At 40.9% G+C, this 22,153-nt stretch overlaps 1 protein-coding gene across 1 annotated transcript in view; it reads left to right on the top strand.

The window, feature by feature from the left end:
* The first annotated feature begins 669 nt into the window (after positions 1–669).
* Positions 670–22,153, top strand: part of PLA2G4B (phospholipase A2 group IVB) — a 58,480-nt gene continuing 36,996 nt past the window's right edge. Inside the window, exons 1-3 of the mRNA XM_074584639.1 lie at positions 670–770; positions 1,559–1,608; positions 6,495–6,639. The gene's annotated coding sequence lies outside the window, so the exon portion shown is untranslated. The remainder of the gene's footprint in view (positions 771–1,558; positions 1,609–6,494; positions 6,640–22,153) is intronic.

A 22,153-nucleotide genomic window follows, 5' to 3' on the forward strand; every position in this document is an offset into this window, starting at 1 on the left:
AGCCAAGTGCTGGCTAAACCGACCAACTGTTACGACTGAGCAAGAGCAAAACACTGGGAAAAGCCATTAGCATCAACCTAGCAGAACACAGGTACCTGTGGAGAGGAGTTCTTCAAAACCAGCCCGCTCAACTTTCATTTTTTGGTGACAGAACTTGCAAAATGGGACGCATCTGTGATTTGGAGGTTACCTCCCCGTGTGACATCAGAGAATGACACAGGTGACAGTGCAATTTGTACATAGTGATGTATGTAAGTGGTGCAATTGGGCTTGGAGCGAGATGAAAGGGCAAATCTTTCAATCTGATCTGATTCTTTGTGAGAATCTCCTACACAGATTAGGTTGATGTTGCATTGATAAATACATGTACTGATTAAGCTGCATTTGTTTACAAATTCTGGATGCTGAGCTTAAAAATTCGAGCATTAACCAGTGGCTTAGAAGTCACACCGTGACACTGTGCAGAATTTGAGAATGAGCTGGACTCAGTGCATTTGGGCAGCTGACCAGTCAGCAGTTCCCTGGCAGGCACTGAGTGCGACAGGAACACTTGATCTACTGTACTGATCCTTTGTGCTAGGGACGGAATATTCCTACTACTGGATTTAAATCTGCAAATAGATAAAATATATTTGTCGTTTGCTTCAACCATGTCAGCCATGTTTCCCATTGGTCTTCAAAGCATCTTTGTTGATGAGAATGGGCCCCACCCTGATCGACGCCACATGAAGAAGCCCACTCCACGGTGACTCACCATCTATGTATACAAGGTACTGATTAAATGCAATACAAAAGCATTGGACAAATGCATGTAAGAGGAATCTATCAAGATTAACTAATTTCAAAGACACTACGTCTGCCTCTCAGAGTCCCAGAACCACAAATTACAAGAGTTTGGAAGAATATTCTGGAGAATTAGCACAACAGACTTGTCCTGTTCTTGCATCCTCCTGTGGACCTCTTCTTTGACCATTGGCAGAGCCAGGATGCTGGGCTAGATGGTCTGCTGGGGTGAAGCAGAGAAATCAGTCTTATCTTTAAAAGACATTTGCCCTGAATTTGGTTATTCTTGTAATGGAGTCCTATTTCAGATTTCTAGGAGTTGTATATCAAGTCCTGCTTCAACAGACACAGCTGCCTCCCTGTGTTCATGCTCTGGCACATATACCCTGCCTAGTTGTTCCTAAGTTCTACACTTTACTGCAAAACGATAAATGAAAAGCTACCTCAGCAACTGAGAAGGAGAAAATAGGGCTTGCTGATTTGCAGTGATCATGAGTGGTTAAAAAATGCAGTAATCATGCAGTGATTAGTAAAGAAAGCAAACGTGCAAAGCAGAAGAGATTTTCCTTAAGACACACCATCGTTTGCTTCTTGTGTAGGTTAGGAGATATAACGCACTGTGAGTAAGCGTTAATGTTTCTTTGAATGTAACCTCAAAAAGCACAGCAGACTGTATCTGTATGAAGGGGAAATTCTCATCTGTTCCTAATGTGGAAACAGTCATATATTGTCCATCAGTTATGTCAGGGATTTAATCTATGTGTCTTCTTTCCAGGGTAACATACATGATGCTGATGTTCTCGGAGGCAGGAATTTCTAGATGAGGTGAGCACAAGAGGAATAATCTTTTTCAGTTTTGGGCATCAAAATGTGTTAGGAGCTGCTGAACCGTACAGAGATCATGTAGCATTTAAAAGTCAGGAGCGAGCTGTGGGTGTCTCCATGCAGCACCATAGCCCTGCAGCACTTAGGGCATTCCCCTTACTTGTGACAGAAGTAGCAGTGCCCTAAAGGAGGAAGAATTAATTATTTTTTGTATCTTTCTCACTTGACGGAGACCTGATTATTAGAAGTGGGCACCAACTCTCAGTAAACCCTCCCTTAAACCCCTGGTGTGTGGCTCTGGGCTGCTGCCAATGGATTGAAGGGAGAGCATGCTGCTTTAGCTTTGGGGATGTTCCAGTGAAGCGTGCACTGTCTGTTATAAAGTGGAGCACGACTATGTTATTTTCCAGTGAAAGGTATGTTTGGAAGGCGAATGTTTGCTGTTAAGGGCATTTTTTCATCTTGCAAGAAAAGTTTGTTAGTGACAATTCATATGGGGGGATTCTTCTCTCAATTGGACTGTTGTTCTGAGTAACTCCGTGGTCTCTTTTCTTACAATATAAATGTAATTTATAGATGCAATTTAAAAATTCTTTGTGGTGTATCTATCAAACTATATCTGGCTGCAACTTTATGGTGAGTATTCATATTCCTGTTTGTAGTATGAGGTGGGTAAATGTTAATGCTGTAAAGCCCTCTGAAGCCTTTAATTATTCTGATAGCTTTCGTAACCTTCCTGCCTATTTTCTATAGGATGGATTGTAATTCAAGAACACAATCACATGCTACCCTTCCCTGTAAGTTCAGGATCAAGGTTAAAATCCTGCTTATGGGTCCGTGCTTATAAACAAACATATGAAACAGACTGTGCTGGGGTGTGTATTGGTGATTGATTATTGTGACAGTGTCCAGGAAAGCTGGACATTCTTCAAGAAGGAAATCTTAAAGGTGCAGGAGCTAGCTCTCATGTGCTGAAAGACAAGCTTGTTGGGAAGAAGACTGACCTGGCTGAACAGAGTGCTTTGGCTGGAACTCAGGGAAAAAAGGAGAGTTTATGACCTTTGGAAGAATGGACAACTCAGGAGGACTACAAAGATGCTGTGAGGTTATGTAGGGAGAAAATTAGAAGGACCAAAGCCCAACTAGGACTTAATCTGGCTACTGCCGTGAAAGACAATAAAAATGTTTCTGTAAATACATTAGCGACAAAAGGAGGGCTAAGGAGAATCTCCATCCTTTATTGGATGCAGGGTGAAACATAGTGACAAAGGATGAGGAAAAGCCTAAGGTACTTAATCCCTTCTTTGCCTCTGTTTTTAATAGTAAGACCAGTTCTTTTCTGGGTACCCAGCCCCCTGAGGTGGAAGACAGGGATGGGGAGGAGAATGAAGCCCCCATAATCCAAGGGGAAATGGTTAGTGACCTGCTACACCACTTAGACATACACAAGTCTATGGGGCCAGATGGGATCCACCCAAGGATACTGAGGGAGCTGGCGGAAGTGCTCACCAAGCCACTTGCAATCATTTATCATCAGTCCTAGCAAAATGGGGAAGTCCCTGTTGACGGTAAATTAGCAAACGTGACACCCATCTGCAAGAAAAGACTTCCTTTAGCAAATGTATGAATACCTCAGGAGGGTATGTGGTACCTCTTCCTGTCTTCTGGAATGTGTACATGCCTTGGGCATCATCTTTCATGGAAACCGAGGGGTAAATTTAACTAGGCAGCAAATAACACAGTTCCAGTCAGTTCTGTTGAGACAGGTGTTCAGGAAAGATTCCTCTCTTAGAGTAGAAGGTACATACTGTGAAACTGAAATATTTTTTTTGGGGGGAGAAACAGATTCCAGTCTGAGAGGAGCTAGTAGAGTTTTGAAAAGATGCTACCCTTGGACCTAGCAGGCAAATAATTCCATAGAGCACTTGGTGATCTTAAAGGTATCTTTAGGATGGTTTTAATGAATGAATACTGTGAGTACTGTAGGTACAAGTCAAAGTACAGCTAAGTGGTTTGTTGATTAATGAAAAGAACTGTAGCTCCTCAGGAGACAGCAGTTATTACTTTTATGTCATTCTGTTTGCTGTTCCCCACTGAAGATTTACAAACCCAAGAGAAGCAGTTGGCAAGTGGCAGTGAGTGAACCTGTATATGCCAGCTGTGACACATCTTCCTTGCTTTGACCCAACCTTTGCTTTGAAGCAAGGAGAGATTTCTAACAGCTGCACGAAACCCTGACAGAGTGCAGTTTTAGTCAGCTTGTACTAGAACAGTGCAAAAAGGTGCTACTTAGGAAAACTGGATGTCAGGTTGACTTTTGACTGATGCTTTATTTTGTGTACCAGCTTATTTCTGCCCTTCATATCAGACTAGATACCACAGTCCAAGTCTGTGTGACTCCCATTGCCGTATAGAAAAAGAAGGAGAAAGGGCAAAAGAGTTTCGTGCAGAAGAATTTGTGTATTTGATTTGTCAGGAGCATGTCAGGAGCATCCCCATAGAAAAGGGAAGGTGGTTATTTCAAACATGCCTGGATTTTATCGGGGACAGGGTTTTTGCCTTTTAAATCAAAACTCACCATGAAAGTAATTTTTTTAAAATGTGACCATAAAAAATGTGATTATGTTTGCTATGATAATATTCCTGTCACAGCTCCTGTAAGACTTGTTATCCTTCTCAATCTCAGTTACTTTAGAGGCTTGTTCAGAGTTCTTATGATCAGTGAAAGGTCAATGCCTTCAGCCTGTAGTCACTCATTTGTTGTGTCTTACGCTCTTGCAGATGATTTCTAGGACTTATTATCATCAATATTTTACTATCATCCTTCACCTCTGTGGAAGAAAATACTGTGCAGCTTGAACATGGTGGCTTTCTAGAAGTGATCCATTACAAGCCCTGTTGCCTGCTACTGTCTCACAAGTGGTGTTTTTACTAGTTTCTATTTTATGATAGGAAAATATGTCGAAATATTTCACTCCAGTCCAGTACATGCAGTGGAATATCAGTATGTGCAATACCCAAAATCACAATCATAGCCCAGCTGGGCAAAATAAAAAATAAACTAAAATAAAGGTGTAAATTGCACATTTCTAAAGAAAGAAAAAAAATGCATTCAAGGAGTATCAATTCTTAAATTTCTCCCCTTCATATAAGGAAGTGTGTGAGAGAGTGTGCATGTGGGTTTATATAAATGTGTGTTGGAAAGGAGAGGAGGAACAGAGAGTGGAAAGAAAAAGAAAAACAGAAGATTAAAAAAACCTGGTTTGTAATTACTTGTATGCTTTTTGTAGAATGTAGGGTCCCCAGCAGAAATTTCCTTCTGCCAGAAGACATACATATGCAAGTGAAAGCAAGGTGGCTCAGGTCCCGACCAGATGGTCGGTTTCCCTGTGCAGTGCCAGAGGTGAGCGAACGGTAACCACTGCCTGCTCCAGGATTAGTAGAATAAGCATGGTTACAAAATGCCAATTACTCAGCCACAAGGTGAATCTATATTTCTCTGTAAGACAATCAATGACAGTCTCACCTGCCTCCAAAAGGCACAATGCCTGCTTAGAAACGAGTCACTGAAATCTGTATTTTGTATACTTCATAACTAAGTGGTTTTGAAATCAGTTATTATTAGTAGAGTTATTGTCTTGGGACACTGATGACTAATGTTTTTCTGAAGAAGTAATAACTGCTTTCCATCACACAACCTCTAGTGACAGGTTATAGAAATTTTCTCAAGATCTCTAGAAACAAAGGAACAAATTCTACTTGCTTCATTTCTTGTTAATTCCACTAAAATTTTTCAGTCACTATGTAGGCATGAAAATAACATGGTCCTTTGTTCTCTAAGTGCTAGAGAATCCTGAGGTAAGAGAAGTATTTTATTCTCCCACTGGGGAAAAGATTAGCACTTAGTTGCATAACTCTGTTTTATCCTCTTAAAGAAAGACGCTAAAAGCATCCTTGAAATAGCCATTAAACTAAAAGTTGGGGCTCTCCATGGGGGTTAGGAGGCTGAGACGCATGCCTCCGCTGTGCTTGGTTAAATTCTCTCACTTCCCAGACCAGTGTTCTCAAAAGCAGGTTGTCGATTATTGGTACATGGGTGGTTATGGTGGGTTCAGAAGAAAGTCTCGATTTTTATTCCACATTAGACCAATAAGTTTTGAAGTCTGAAGTCCTGGTTTGTTTGTTTGTTTGTTTGTTTTAATGAGATGACAGCTTTCTTTTATCAACCATTACCTTACACATCATACAATGTGAAGTTAGTCTTTTGGTAATTTAGCTTCCTCAGGATATATGGCTTATGCTGTGCCCTTTGTGTGTTTCCCTTGATTTATCTGGAATATTATGCCCAGAAGAGGGGGAAGGAAGACCAGAGACAGACATTAACTTGTTTCTTTTTTTTGGTTGTCTCTGGCTACTAAGTGCATAGCCCAGGAACCACTGTCCACTAGCAAAAGAACTGCTTGGAAAAAGTCAACCCCATTCATCTCCTTATGTGGCCTCTTCATCTTCTGAGGCCCGAGAGAAAGATTTGATCCTGGAAGATGCTGATGCCTAATAGCTCCTAAGCAGAGAGAGTTCAGTCATACTCAGACCAGAGCTATTTTCTCTCTCCACTTTGTTTTCTGCTTGCTTCATTTGCTTTCTGGGTGTTTTCATAATCTGTGTCTGCCTGATTAGCCATATAACAGACACCACACACAGGATGATAATGGGCCGTGGCAGCTACCTTTAGTTCACAAATTTAAGAAAAATAGCTTGAGTTTTTAAGAACATGGAGAAGCCATTTGCTCCCTGTCCTTTGCACGTGCAAGTTCTCCCTTCCTCTGGGTTGAGAGGAGAATAGAATTTTTTGAGAGTAATTTATTATCCTTCTTCATTCCTTTCAGTTCTCCAGATAAGGCTATTCAGCTTTCCAGTGCTTCTGCTTTACTTTTCTTCTCCTTGCAGAAGAGCATGATTTTGCTTTATCAATGAACATCAGTCCAGACCTCAAAGGAATGCAATTTCCTGGGCTCAGGAAGGAATCCAGAGGTTAGTCTCATAAATCCTATGTATGCTCTGTGTCTGTTCCAGCTCTTAGCCAAGTTTGGCAACAGTGTCATTTCATCTAGCACTCATGTAGTAAAACACATTTCTTTTATGACCTCCTAGCCAGCTGTTCAGGCTAAATCATTGTACATACGGCCATGACTTGACTAATGCTTGTGCATGTCTCAGCTGCTTTCCTGTTACTCTGTCTGTAGAATGGTGCAAAATTCTCCTTATGAGGTGGTGTTCCTGGAAGAAAGAGCCTACCGCTACACATAAAAAATAGGGAGTGATTTTTCTGTGGGTCACAGCATGCGCAGATCGCAGAGTCAAGATGATTCTATCTGGAAGGTGACTTAGTATAAGAAATGTAGTTCTTCTGGGAGCAAATGTGTGTCTGTGGCCTGTAAGGATGGTTCCTCATTGCTGGGGTCCCCAGTTCTCCAGTATAAGGTTCCATGTGGAGACAATCAGGAATGCTTTTATCTGTGTGAGAATTTTCTTCATGTGTTTTAGGTTTTCATTAAAGAAGTGTAAAAAATGAAAGCATATTTAAGCATGTTTTCAATCCTTTCATGCCTCCGCAAGTGATCATATCACGTCATGTGACTCCGAACAGATTTTTCAGCAGAAAAAGAAAAAAGAAAAGAAAAGCTCTGGTTTCTCAAAAGCCATTCATCATCTAAAAAAATCTTTCACTGAAACTCTGAGGTGCTTTGATGGGCTTCAATCTCATAACATTGTTTGCTTGACTGTCAATTCTACAGCACCCTCAGCTCTGACTTCCTGCAAGCACAGCGGAAACAGCAGGCACAGCAGGTACCTACCTCTGCTTCCAGGGAAGAGCCACAAACCAAACCACCATGCTCTTCTGCTGTTGCCCCCAGGGCAGCTAGAGGCTGAGCTTCTGCTCTTTATCCCTCCTTTGTCCTTGGTCCTTTATTTTATTCTCCTCATGTTTTAGCCTGTTTCACTCTGTTAGGTTTTCTGAATTCTGCTTTTCGTTCTTTCCTCATGTCTCTCATAAGAAGAATGCCAGCTTTATTTTGAGCTCTCATTCTTGACAAAGTTCATAAAATTAGTTCTGTATCTCTTATTTATAATAGAGATGATCGGATTATTGTGATGAAAGAGGTTGAAAGGAAAGGTATTATCAGGTCTCAGGCTTTAGTCCAATTAACAGGCTCTCAGACTACAACATACATGTTAACTACCAGTTAACACTGGTATGGACTTAACGTCTTTGTGAGTCCACTGGCTGTTTGGACTGCTGCTGCGACCTGAATCCATTCTGGCAGCAGACTGTGTCAGAGAAGGAAGAGTGTGGTGTTTTACAGTGAAATTGCCTTCAGCTGACCTTTTGTGCAAGAACACACTTCATCCAAACCCAGCAGAAAAATTAAATACTTTCTTGGCTGTGGAAGGAGGTGACTGAAAAAGAGACAGTAATGAAAGATAAGGGGACAGACAAAGATCAGCAGAAGCGTATTTATACTTATATAGAGGAGTATATGAGCTCCAGGTATGGGCTGCTGAAAGGAATATTTGTTCCCCAGATAGTCATCAAGGTCTGCTTTTAGCTCCAGCAGACTTGAAATTATGTCTGGTTGATGATGCGTGTTTCATTATATCAGTTGGTGCTTGCTGGAAAAGAACGGAAAAGAATGAACTCTGTTCTCTCACTTGGATACAGCATATTAAAGACAATGTGAAATAATTGAATTCTTCTAGTGCTTGCTTAAATCGTATATTGTGTTTTCACAAAGGAGGTGTAGCAGTTGGTCATGAGAACTGGAATTCGCTTCCAACTCTGAAGAGGGGATCAGAAAGTGGCTCTCCAGAGTAAAAAGCATTTACAGTTGCAGAAAAAATAGTATACACCTCTTTTCTGAGCCTTTTCAGAAGGCTCAGCTACCCTAGTTGTATCTCACACAGTAGGTTTAAACTTTTACGATTGACCCTTACCCTTACATTCTCCTGGATCTCAGGCATATCAGCTGTGCAAGCTGCGGCATGTCTCCTGCACCATGCTGTGCCGTGTCAGATGGGGCACTGCTAACTTGCAGCACAGGGTCAAGGACTCTCCTCCTGATGCGACTATACCAAATGTCTCCCCTGACAAATTGCTTTGCTGTCAGGAATGTTGGAATGGAAGAAACTTGAGACACCTTACTTGTCCCCTGAAGGAACAAATGCTGAGGTTAAGGAAGGTCTTAACGCCTGTCATCATAGACTCATTGAGGGACTGTAACCACATGACTTCACAGTCTTTTTTTTTTTTCTTTCTTTTTCTTGTCTTAACTTTGCAAATGGATTAGCTGTAAATCTGCCCAGAGATTTGCACTGCCACAGCAGTAGTAGTTATTATTACGATTGTTGAAATACACTGTTAAGTTTCACAGAGATGATTCAGCTGCTTTGTAATTTCCATGAATATTTTATAGGAACGTATAAAGTCCCCACTGCCACAAGATTTGAGTTTCCATTTATACGATCAATACAATGCCATTAGCCTCCTCAAAAACAGGGAACAGGCAAACATAACCTTCAGTTGCTAGCTGGGAACCCTCATTCTGCTGTGCCATATCCTGAAGAAAATACAGTGTGTCCTGGAAACTCTAATCAGAGTCTAAATGCAGGATGCTTTGGTTTACTTTGGCATACATTAGAGAGAAAATACTTGAATGATTTGAGTGTATAGTGGTGGTTGAGGCATTGGTAGTGAAGAAGGACTGATGATTTGTCTCCAGTCACGTGTGTTGAAGGAACCTTTTAGCTATGCATGGACTCTCCCAAACATGTATCTGCACCCCGAGCAGTTGCCTTGTTAGCTCAGAGCTCTCAAGGCTGCTCCTGCCTGGTATGTCCCTGTTCCTTCCTTGCGCAGGTATTTCAGATTGCCAGCATTTCAAGGTTTGATTCTGTGTCTTCACTTCAGAAGTGTCCCGTGAGTGAACGCTGATGGAAGCACATATAGTTGAGGTTATAAAGAAGGAACGTGGGGTTACTAGCAGAGGGGTTCACAGCTTGCTTTTCAATGTGATTGCAACCATACTAAGCTTTTTCCAGGTGTTCTAAAATGCTTTGTAAGCAGTCACTGCAACTGAAGTCTGTATTGTTTCAAGAGAACAGCATAACCACTTTGACATACAGCTGTTTTATTTAAGTTGACCAGATGGAACAAACCCATTTAGATTCAGAATACAACCAATTGTAACACAGTTTTTTTTTCAAGCAAGAAAAATTCTGCCATAAATATACAAGCTTTACACTTGGAAGATGGAGAGGAAAAATTTATCATCAATGTGTGAAATTGTAGAATGATTTATAATTGTTCTCCTTCCAATCTGTAAAGGGTATGTCTTTTTTCATTGTATACTGTCATATTCAAATGCTGGTTAAGGGTGTGTTTTGCTTTCCAGTATGGATGATTCTCTTGGCAGCAGGGGGACATTCTGTAGCCTTTATTACACAACCCTACTCCTTTAAACTATGGGTTTCACCCCCTCTGCAGGGCTGCCTCCAGTCCCTAGCCATGCCTGTCCATGGACAGCCCTTCCAGTAGCAATGACAATGACACTGAAGGGTGCAGCCCGTGAGTCACAGCTAAGAAAGCTAAGGAGAGAAAATATGGGTCTGATTATAAAACAGGACTCAGCTGCTCAAACACGGCCATTGCGCCTGTATACCAGGGAGACGTACACCGTCTCCCCAGCCAAGGGGAAAAATTGCTGTCACTGTAGCGAAGTAAAATCTACAGGTCACAAGATGGCAGCATAATCTCACTAGTCAGGGTGCCAAAATTTGAGGGGTCAGGTCATTAATCTTCCTCAACTCAAACTCCTGTTTTGAACAATCACAAAGTCCTGTGTCTAACTAGCTGGTGCTTCCCAGGCTCTAAGCTACTATGTATACAGGTGAAACTATTGTGTTGGTAGGTGAAAATCCTGTTACATCACTTTTCAAACTAACCTATTTAACTTAATTTCAGATGCACTGTGATAGTGTTGAAATAAATTGCTCACCTGGAGTTCAATACTGAACAAAAAAATTACACTAGCATGTTATATCACTAATCAATAAAAAAAGCAATATTTATGGAACATTGACTTTGCAAAGCCTGTGCAACTCAGAGTCATGTTTGTTATATTTTCCCTTCCTTTCTGCTCTTGAGAGTGAGGTATTCCGAACCCTGCCTCAAAATACTCATTTCTTACTGAACATTGGTTTCTTTATAGTAGTACTGGCTGAATATATTCTCTGCGAAGAGCTTATTTGATGTATTATTCTCTTTCTGTTTGAGGGATATGTAAGTAATCTGTATTCAGTTTTTGTCTGCCTATTTTCCTGCCTGTCTCTGTGTCTCTCTTTCAAAGAAATCTGCCCATTCTTACCGTTCTTCATGAGCTGTACCTTTCAAATGTGCAGTACGTGATTTAGGAAAAAAGAACTGTGGTGGGGAGAGATGATTCATCACATCAGTCACCATATTATATAACACAAAGTGATAACAACTACTGAGAACATTTCTAGCAGCAATATTTCCACTTGTGAATTTAAACACTTTCCTCAGGAATGTCTGTAAAAATAAATGGAGGTTTCTGCATGTATTTGGAAGGAAAACAAGCTATGAGAGCAAGGCAAAAACCTATCCATTTTCAAAATTCATTGCAGTTTTTTTGTGATACTAGTGCAGAATTCAACCATAGATGGTAAGGTGCACCTCCCAGGTGACTTTTTTGAGAAGAACATAGAATCATAGTTCTATCAGTTGCTTGCATCTGCGAACTGAATATGATTTTTTGGCACATGTGCAAACTATGCTTATGGGTATTTACTTGCTGAACTTACAGGTATGTTTTCAGAGGACACTTTTGCAAATGTTAGACTTTTGTACGCTGACCTCCCAAATGGTCATTGGCTTTGGTTTTGTACCTGTTCAGGTGACAATTGTTCTATCCAAGTTTACTCTCACCAGTCAATACAGTTGCATCTGAGCACCCCTAGGCTAAATTTAATAAACCAGAAGAAAAATAAGAAAATTTTACACTGCCCTTTGTATTAGCGTGTCGTTTCCGGGCTAAGCAATCGGCCACATGGTGTCACTGTGTCTTAAGACAGCAAAACCTCTAGCAATACAGCCTTTAGCAATTCCAAGTTTTCAAAGTATCCCACCATGTGATATTATCTAAGGAGATGCTTCAACAAGAATGGCAAGGTCATGGAAGCTTTGCTGTAGGAGTGTTTTAGCAAGATATTTTGTACAAAGCATCTGTTTCCTGGCTTCTTGTACCTTCCTGGAATACATCAGAAATGTTCTTAACCCAGAAGCACTTTTTCTCCAGATGTCTGCATTTGGGAGCATGCTTATATGGAAAGCTTTATCTTAAATTGTAGCAAGTCAGAGATTTAAAAATTCAGTGGTGTTGGACTTATCCTACACTTTAGTCATAGTCCTGCACTTCGCCTTCTGTCTTTGTATATCTGAATGCACGACATCCTTTGGTTCTGCTGAGTAGAGGGAACTTGGCCTTATGGAGCTCAGAGCACTATAAACTCCAGCTCCTGGGGCCCACAAAATGCCACTTAATCCCTGCTAATGCTGAAGAATGCTTTGCACAACACACCTGCTCAAGAGAGCTGTGCCAAAAGCTGATGTATTGGGTGTTTCAGGAGTTTCGTAATGTACAGCTATAGTAACACTGAGAGAAACAGTTGTGTACAGATACAGTACGAGCCTTAGCCAAGAAGATGATACCTGGCTCAGGGCATATCAAAAGATTGCAAAATCTCATGCAGTAGTGTTGGTGTGCACTGTTTCTTCTGTAAAACAGTAGGTGAGCCTAGAGTAGCAGGCCTTATGATAACATCCTGATAGTCTGCGTAGGTTTGATTAAGATTTTATAGAAAGAATAAATGTCTGACAATGACTTACCACGGGTGTAGACTGCAAGGTGCCTTGTTTTGATTGCTAGGACATTAGGTAGCTGCAGTGCTTTTCTTGAGTCAGCTGCTCTGCTTTGTGTGAAGCTTACTTTCTGAGAACGATAGCGCTGTTTTAAGGTGTGTATTTCTTAGTGGTAATTTTGCTACTGTTTTTTTTTGGGCCAGGAGTTCACTTGTAATATACACGTTTTGATGGCCATATCTTCAATATAAATGCATGGTCAGGTCATATTTAGAGTTATTAGGTCTACAAAGCATGGCTCTGGGAAACTTCTGGTGCCTCGGTATGAATTTTGGTGCAATGGTATGAATTGAATAAATGGCTGTGTTAGTCTGGCCTTGAATGTGACATGAGACAAAGTGCTAAATAAACCTGGACTGTCAGGTCTCACAGGCTAGGGTAGAGAGATGCCCAGGAGTACATGACTCCCTTGAGGAGACAGCAAGAGCATACAGGATGGGTTCAGAAGACTGGAACGCATTTGTGAGTAGGAGATTAAGTTGCGTTTCCTCTTGTTACTTGTAATGTAACAACAGCTTAGAAGTATGTTCAATGATGTTTATTTAGGAACACTTACTTGAATGTGATTTTGGCCTTTGATTCCTCTCTCCCCTGTCCCCCTCACCATTGCTTCTGTAATTAACTGGAAGAATTCTCCACTGGTCTCTGAGCTGGTGGTGGCCCTCAGTACGGAATCTTTTGCAGAAGGTACAACATGATATGGTTTATCCCGGGAGAAGAAAAGCCTGAAGCAGAAAGTAGCGTTGAACAGTAATGCAGAAAAGCATGTGGGGTCTGCTGTAGGAGAAGGTGGTACAGGCAAACTTGTGAGTAAATCAGGCATGCTGCCAAAACAATTTGTCCTTGTTCCGCAAATCTTGGAAATCGCTGACCTCATTATCTAGACACAAAATGTCTCTTGGTAGTGTGCAAGGGAGTTCTATCATAACTATAATTATCCTAATGGCACTGCTGCCATGATGGTATATAAACTATAAACAGGAAAGACTGAAACCCACTGACACAGATGAGATGCAAATGAAGGGCCGGTGCCTCTAGTATAGGAATACGAATAAGAAATGGAAACTGGCTGAAGAAATCCCTTGAGATTTGTCTCCAGGAACTGCCTTCAAAATGTTTGCTCAGGGAAGAAAGGTGTAAAGAAGGGGAAGGGTGTGTTTCCTCCCCTTGTGGTTTTATGAACCCCAGGCCCTGGAACCAAGGCTCCTTCTGAGAAAGCTTTTATATGTTGTCCTGTGCAATGTATTCTCTGGAAAGCTCTGTTACTCCGTATTTGTTGGAAGAGGCACACTATATAGCAGTGCCAAGGGCGTTTAGATTCTAACACTATTAGACTATAGAGTGAGTCTCCTTGAAATAATGAGAACAGCTTGTCTCTTCATGTGAACCTTTTTTATAAAGCACATAGAACATCACTGCCTATGGATATTAGTCAACTACAGGCTCCTAATATATGTTTGAGATGTAAAGAAAAGTTTGATGCATGGAAGAAAAAGATATTTTTAAAGCTAAAGCCAGTTATCGTTGTTTAGTCTGACCTATACAATGCATGCATTTTTCTGAGTAATTCCTGAATCAAGTTCCTAATGTCTGAGCTACACGTAAAAGACAGTCTTGATTTAAATTTAGCTATCATGTGGGAGGGAAATGTGGTGTGGAGGCTGAGAAAAGTCAGGGGTCACAACGTAAAAGGAAGGTGTAGGAGGGAAAATACATAGTTTAGCTGTAACACAGGTTTCAATGATCAGAAATAGAATTTATTGTAATTTACGGTACTTTGGCACTGTGAAAAGTCAGTAGAAGAAGTGAGCCTCATTTTGCTAAAAGAGATAAGAGTTCCCAGATAAGCTGTAGACCTTGCTCAGAAAAAAACCTGCAATCTAAATAGATTACATGAACAACAACGCAAACCCCAACACAAATGAGAAAATAGAAGTAAAAGCACAGGAGTTAAACAATAATTAAGCCTATGAATAAAATGTGGTATGTTTGGTCTTCGTGGGGAGCAGAGCGGGGAGACCGGGCTAATGTTTTGTGCATATTTCTTTGTCTGTTGTTTGGTTGTGCTCCAGTTCATCAAACACTTGTGCACCTGAGGTGGCACTTTAACTGTGAATTATCCTGTTAGTACCGGTTAGACTATTCCTGAGAGGAACGTGTGCAAGTGCAAAGCTTTTGACTTTTTAAATGCATGAGATTATTAAATGGGTGGCAGAAAAGCTGGTATTGTCTAACCATGAAACGTACTAATCAGTTGCCAGTAGCTGCAGATCAGGAAGATGTCTCTGAATCTTTTCAGTACATCTTTTTCCAACAGCAAACAGACAACTTTGAACTTTCAGAATTTTACTGTGGGTTGTTGTTTGACTGGCTGAATTTTGACTAGCTCCCCTTGGTAATCTGGAGTGGTGAGGGACAGGAAGCGTAGTGTAAGAGACGAGGATTTTACTCGTGCTCGGCACCAGACAGGTTGCAGTAAGAACCCTGAGGTCCTCTGTTGTCAGTATGTTTTGTGTTAGACACTGTGCTGACACAGACAGACCACATAATGGTGATGACTACATATGTCAAAAGGAAGGAAGTGAAGCTGGAATGATCACAACCAGAACTAAAATTAAGAAATCAAATAGGTGTTCCTGTCTCCAGAGACTGAAATGGATTGGCATGGGTTCATCTGTACAGTTCTTCTTTCAAAATGTTAGGTACAAAAGGAGTTGTTAATAGACAGCTATTAAAACCTGTTCCCATTTAGGAAAGCATCAAATAGCTTTATAGTATCTTTTTTTTGCTTGGTTTTGCAATGGATACTGTAATACATTCTGTTGAAGTTATTAATATAGACTTCCTAGTACATGGGTATATTGAATGAAAATTTAGCTGCCCTGCTCACTACTTCTTACAGTGCGGAGTGAAGCTATTAATTAACTTTCTGACTCCCAGGTTATTCCCCACAGAGTTGAAGGATGTTTTGTTGGGGATAAGTGAACAGCATTTAGCTGCATCTGTAATAATGTAATACAACCATTCATTTAATTTGATTCAGAGACACATAAGGCTATGTGGTCCTATGTGGAGCAAGTCTTCAAGTATGAATTCAGAGGGTGGGACACATTTCTGACCCATGCTATGGCTGCTGGATGTTTTGGTGCTCTCTGGACCATGTGTAAAACGATGTCTTCCGTGATGCAGACGCTTAGTGGGAAATAGACTAAATTTCTCCAAACATCATCAGTGTCAGTATGCAATATTTGGGTTCATAAAAGGAAGATATCTAAAAGGGATGTTTTCAAATTATAATTATTTGGAAGAAGGGCCAGTAATATTCTATGATAATAGAATCATCATAATTTTTCTTTGCATTTCTAGTTTGTTTTTCTGCTGAGTTGCTCCAGTTTCCCAGATCTCAGGTGAACTGTCTGTCACTACTTTCATTTCACACTACAAATTGTTCGCTAACTTGCCTAAGATGTGCAGAGAATTTATGACAGAGACAAGGAGTATTCAAATGGAGCAGGGGTTGCATTAACATTTTAATTCTCATTTCCTCTCTCCTCTTTTCCTGTAAGCAAGAGCATGCGGTTGTTGCACAAGGCGTTCTGTGCTCCACATATCTGTCCATGTTGTCAGCTGTTTGTGTATCAAGTCTGAGGAGGAGGAAGAAATACGAGGTGTGTTAACAACAGTCAGGTACTTCCCATTCACAGTTTTAGCATACATGAGGAAGTGATGTCTGATGAATAGAGTTGATCATAAGTTTTCTGATGCAACGATTCTCCTTTTGAAAATGTTGATTGGATTCTGTATTGCTGGGTCGGCTGGTTCTCCAGCTTCATGGAAACCTGCTTGGAAAGTTGTCATGCTGTCGTAAACCTTGTGGACCCACCTGGCCTGTTCCACTGGCTACCCACCATTCTGTGATGCCATGACACTGCTGGCTTCTCCCAGTTACCAGGGGCTACCCCCAGGCTGGTCAGCAGTTGAATGAGCTGCCCATTAAATGCCCTTCAGCTGTTGTCCAATTCCATTGCTTCCAGCTTCCAAGATCTCTTAGTTTCAAAGCTCCTAGCCTGCCCAGGTGACTGCCTGGCCACCCATGTGGTAGCAAAACAGCTGTGTAGGCAGGGTCTTGGCACGTGAACTGATGCATCGGCCCAGAAATGTTTCAAAATCTTTCTTATATATGCGAGTGAAACCCTTTTGGGAAGGGTGAGGGGAGGTGTGCCAACACGATTTCCTCTGTGGGATGAACATTCCAGTTCCCAGCACTGGTGCAGGCAAGTCACGGGACATTTTACCTTTTGCGGTTCGCAGCTTGCTTGCTAGTACTTGGCTGACAAATGCATTCAGTATGTGTGTGAGTACACGGTAGGGAAGACCAACAATTAGTGGATTTGAATCATACAAGGCAAGGGTCTCTGCCACTTTGCAACGTACCTCTTGTATGGGGAGAGATTGCAGACTACAAATTGTGCGTGTTGCAGAGGAGGCACCATTACTGGTTTGTGCTCCGGTGCTTTGGCAGGCTGTGGGTGAGGCTTGATTCCTGGAGGTATTTATGGAAGAGGTCACCATCTGAAATCTAGTCTTCCATCAGATCTCTGCCCCTGGAAGCTAGAGTCTCAGTGAATGCATCTCCTCCAGCCCGGACTGTCCCTGGCTAGGACCAGGAGACCTAATTTTGGACCTTTGGCACATAGATCTGGATCCTCTGGCATAGGAGGCAGTGTAGGGAGCTTATTTTAATGTTCTGTTCTGTACAGACTCAATGCCTCTCATGAACTACATGAACATTTTCTGGCTTCTTGGCCATATCACTTCTCACCTGCCACATAAACCATGAATGTTGGAGGCCTAAGGTTAAAAACACCCTAGTTCATTGAGATGCTGAAGGCTATAAATTTCTGTTGGCTTTGATATGTGTTTCTATTCCAGGTTCTCAGGTTTTAAGAAGCACTGTACAAACATATTAGGAGTTTTGGAAGTCCCAAGGTATTATATGAATTGAGAGGTTAAAAAAAGATCTGTGCCTGTGAAAAATCAGTTTTCTGCTAGAATGAAAGCACTTAAAATTGCAGTCAAGTTTTATGTTTTATGTGCTGCTGAAACAGGATGATTGAAACAGACCTAATATGCATGCATAGAGACATTCAGAGATAGTATCAGGCTCCATGGATGACTCTGCCTTGGCACAGGTTAGAGTAGTTTTCCTGAGAATGAGAGGCTCAGTGTGTTTCAAGTGCCAGGCACTCTGCTCACACTTGTCTGTCTTCTGCACTGGTTTAAGAGGAGCAGGTGACCCTTTCATACTGCTGGAATAAAGCTGAGGGTGCTCTCAGCAAGTTACTATTAGGGAAACTTTCTGACTTCTTTTTGTCACAAGAATGGTAAAAATGGACTAGAAGAACAGACACATACCTAAACAAGAAATTTTTCTCATCAGAAATATTTTCTATACAGATAAGTATGAATGCAGAAGGAACTTTTGTATTAAAATCCCCATAGCTCTGTAGAGCCCATGAAGTCCTTATGAAGTAGTCTTCTGCTGTCAGAAGTTATGATCCACCAGAAGTGAGTCACAGGGTTCTTAATTGCTGTACATAAGCTTGCAAGTCATAACTCATAATAGCTCTAATGGCTAAGTCTGGCTACTCTGTTTTAAATTGTTCCCATAGCTCGGTTGATGTCTAGAGATTTTGTTAAAAAAAAAAAAAGATACAATGATGAACATAAGTGAAGGAAGGAAGGGAAGGAAGTTTTCAATCTTGACAACCTTGCAGTAACCTTAGAAGAACCATAAAAAGAGGTAGTGAAAAGCCTCATGGCTTTCTGGTGCTGGGGACAATGAATTGTAATGATCCACTCGCAGGGATGTGCACTGAATTGTCTGATGTCTTTTCCATCTCTGATACTCTTTTCCCTATGAATCTTGATGCTTTAGGCAGCTCTTGTGGACACTGTTATTTGCCCATGGTCAGATTCCCACTACTGAACTCAAGGCGAGTTTGTATGTTCTAGTAAGCTGAGGTAATAGCTACATGCCACTAAAGAAGGGCAGTCCTGGAAATTCATCAGAAAAAAGAAGAGTCATTTTCTGTTCCTTCAACTCCTCAAACGAGCTTAGCACTTGGCCAGAAGAGTGACAGAGCCAATACTGTGGGGTAGGGGCAGAACTCTCTAAGCTGGGGACTGGGATGGGAACAAGACCTCCTCTTTTAGTGACAACTAGCTCTTCGATGAGTATTGCTGCAACATGAAACTTCACCTTCAGATATTTTTAAGGCTTGAGTATTTTCAGATATTTAACAAGGATTCTGTACCGGTATTCACTTCTTCTTTGTGATCAGTACGCCTGCTACAAAGGCATACTTTGTGGGTGTTTCCAAAGCTACTGGTGATATACTTGGATGTATTCAGTTCATCCTGAAATGGCTGTTTCTGTATTTCTTTGCCCTGTCTCTATGCCGAGATGAGTGGTTTTCTTGCGTTTCATTAAAATACTCCAGATTACTTAAGCTAGGACATAGGTTAAGTTGCTAGCTTTATTAAAAAAGCCTACCCATTAACTATACTAACCTACAGAATAACATGGTGAGGATACCTGCTACAGTCTTTAGTCTCGTTAATTTTGGAGGGCTACTTAGAGGATAAGATACTGCCAGGAATGAATGACTTACGTAATATTTGAAATAAAACCTTGTGTATCGTTTATCCCTTTCTGAGCCAACATCTATGGGCTGTGCTCAGGTAAAAGTAGAACCTTGAATAAAATCACATACAGGGCTGAAAGAGGATTTGACACAGCGACAGGGTTAGAAAGGAAATACTGCTATGTGTGTCATACAATCACAGTAACCTTTGTTTTTTAATTACTCTTGCCTAGGATAATAACATTCAGTAGCAAAGATTTCCGTAGTAGGTCTTGGCCCAAAGAACTTAAAGTCACAGAGAGTGAAAGACAATAGGAGAAAACAAAATTTACTCTCTTGATTCTAAAAAAGCGACTATTAAAAAAACACAAGAGGTTGGTGGCAACTAGGAAAGAAACCCTTCTCTTCATAATTTGAAGCTAAATACCATAACCATAAGTCAAGTCTTCCTGTCAGCCAAGTGGTAAAGTGTAATACTTACCTAACTCTTCTGAGGTCTTTACTCAAGCAATTTCATACTGACATCAGTGTCAGACTATTTGAATAAGATCTGAAGATAAAGGTCTCAGAAACTGGCTCGAGCGGAATGACACTGAAATATCTCACTCAATTATTTCAACTAGATGCTCTGCAATCACTTGGTTTAAAATAAAAGAACAATTTCTAAACATAAACACAGTGGGTTTCAAAGTGTGGCTTTACATTGACGTGTCTTGGAAAGATAACACTCCAGTCCTCAGATACCCCAGGTGAATAATAAGCAGCTTCCTCCCATCTTGAAGCAGCAAAGATCACTATCTTGCTATATTGACAACCACACCCGCAAAGTATCTAAGGAAATTAGTAGCTCTCTTACTCTGGCCAGGAAAAAGAGCCAGTGATACTGGCTTTACTGTGTGATATCTTTAAGATTGCAGTGGTTCAGGAGATAGGTAAGAGGATATAACGCCTTTTACTTTCCTGAAACAGGTTTAGATCTTGATAGCCAGAAGGACGGTTCGTTTGCAAATGCTGCTATCACCTGACTGCTACTCGGATAGACAGCTTGGTATTTTGTTCTAATTAACATCAGTTGAGCTGAAAATGGTCCTTTGGAAAGCATTCAAAGATCTAAAATAATTCCAAATTATCTGTGTTGTTTTGCTCAAAAAGAATGGGGTGGAAGGGAAACAGTGGAAAAAAAAAAAAGCTTTTCTTTCAAAATTAAATGTTTCAGTTTTGAAAGGTCCCCAAATCTGATGTTTCTGAAGCTTTGCTTTATAGCTTCTGGTTTCACATGGCAATGTTGAATTAAAAAACATAGATATATTTTAATAAAGTTTTTTTTTTGTTTGGATTATTTTTTACAGTGGTTATGTTTACTTCATACCCAGGTACGAAAAAAAAAAATAGTTTGGGGATAAGCTAGGGAAAACTAAGGCTTTTTTCCTCAATTTCTGAGAACATTTTGAATTTTTTTTGTTTGACTACAGACAATTATTTTCTCAGGTTACTATAATTTTTCTAACCCAGCCACTGAGCTGAACAAGGTATGAACTGATCCATGAGGCAACGAGAAAGCAACTGTTATCTCCCATTGTCACTGTCTGGCACAAGAAGTCTCCACAAAGCTGCACAGTCTTCCACCACCATCTCCTTAATGGTGTGGCTGCAGCTAGCGCTAGGAAGATCCGTCACTTATCTCTCCTTAACGGCTTTAATGGGATGAGTAAACGAATGTTCTCAGACAAAATCAAAGGAGTTCTATATTTATAGGAGAGTGTTTCAGTAATTGCCATCCTCGCTTGTGAAGTTGTTAGGATCAAGCGTGGAAGGACTATGAAGACAGTGCTTCAGTGAGGGCATTTTTTTTGTACGCCAAAGCTGAGCCATGTTTGTATGAAATTTTGCTGTGCTGTTGCCATCGCTGGCGTAAATAATGAACTCCGCTAAATGAGTCTTCAGGACCTTTTGTAAGATTTCTCCCAGTTAGCTTTTAAATTCATGCCAGCAGTAGGGTGATCCACATCACACTCATTTGGAGTTGCTGCCACTCCGCTGCTTGGTTTCTTGCAGCTCAGCTCTGACTCTTGAGTAGCTTCTTGCGAGGGGCTGTTAGTGAGCAGCCCGGAGTGTAAGTTGCATGAAGCCGAACACTGTATTAATTAACTTTTATTTCTTGCGTACTGAGAACAGCATGGGCTTGCATTCCTTCTACTCTGATTCTGTTTCACGTACTCCCCTGTGTGCATTGTCTCAGTGCCAACAGGTAGGGTATGGAGCAATTTAACCTCAGTGTAATTTGATATGCCTTTTTATCTCTTTTTTTCCCCTTGAAGCTTCTTTCCAAGTACTTTATTAATATTAATTCAGAAAAGAAATAAGATTCAGTCATAAATGTGGAATGAGACCAGCTTAATTAACCCGTAAAATCTTTCTGGAATCCCTCTTTGTGTCCTGAACAGCCTTTTACAAACTGAAACCAGAGATACAGTGTTACATTTTCTGAATTTAATAACTCCACTAATATAAGCTTGGTATGACGGTGTGCCCCCTATAACAAGGGGAGGGGGAGGACTTTCTGTACCCCTTTGAAGATATTGCCTATTATTTGACTAGTTTGATAATGCATTGTGCTGTGGCCTCTTTGCTTTAGATTGAACCTTTTGGCTTTGTCCTTCCTTCTTCATGCAGTTGACTGTCTTAATTTCCCCATACTGTACATTTTTTGTGTCTGTAGTAAGGGCTGACATCACGTAGCCCATCTCCCTCATGTCCAGGAGGAAATGGACGTGATACATGTCAGTGTGCTTGTTGACAAGCAACACAAAATGTTTTATGTGTTTTGGCCGTGCTGATTTACTGGAAACATTAATTTCTTGGAGGGGCTATTGGAAAAATTAGTTCCATAGCTCTCCAAAAT

Source organism: Larus michahellis, chromosome 4, assembly GCF_964199755.1.
Source record: "Larus michahellis chromosome 4, bLarMic1.1, whole genome shotgun sequence".
Classification (NCBI taxonomy): Eukaryota; Metazoa; Chordata; class Aves; order Charadriiformes; family Laridae; genus Larus; species Larus michahellis.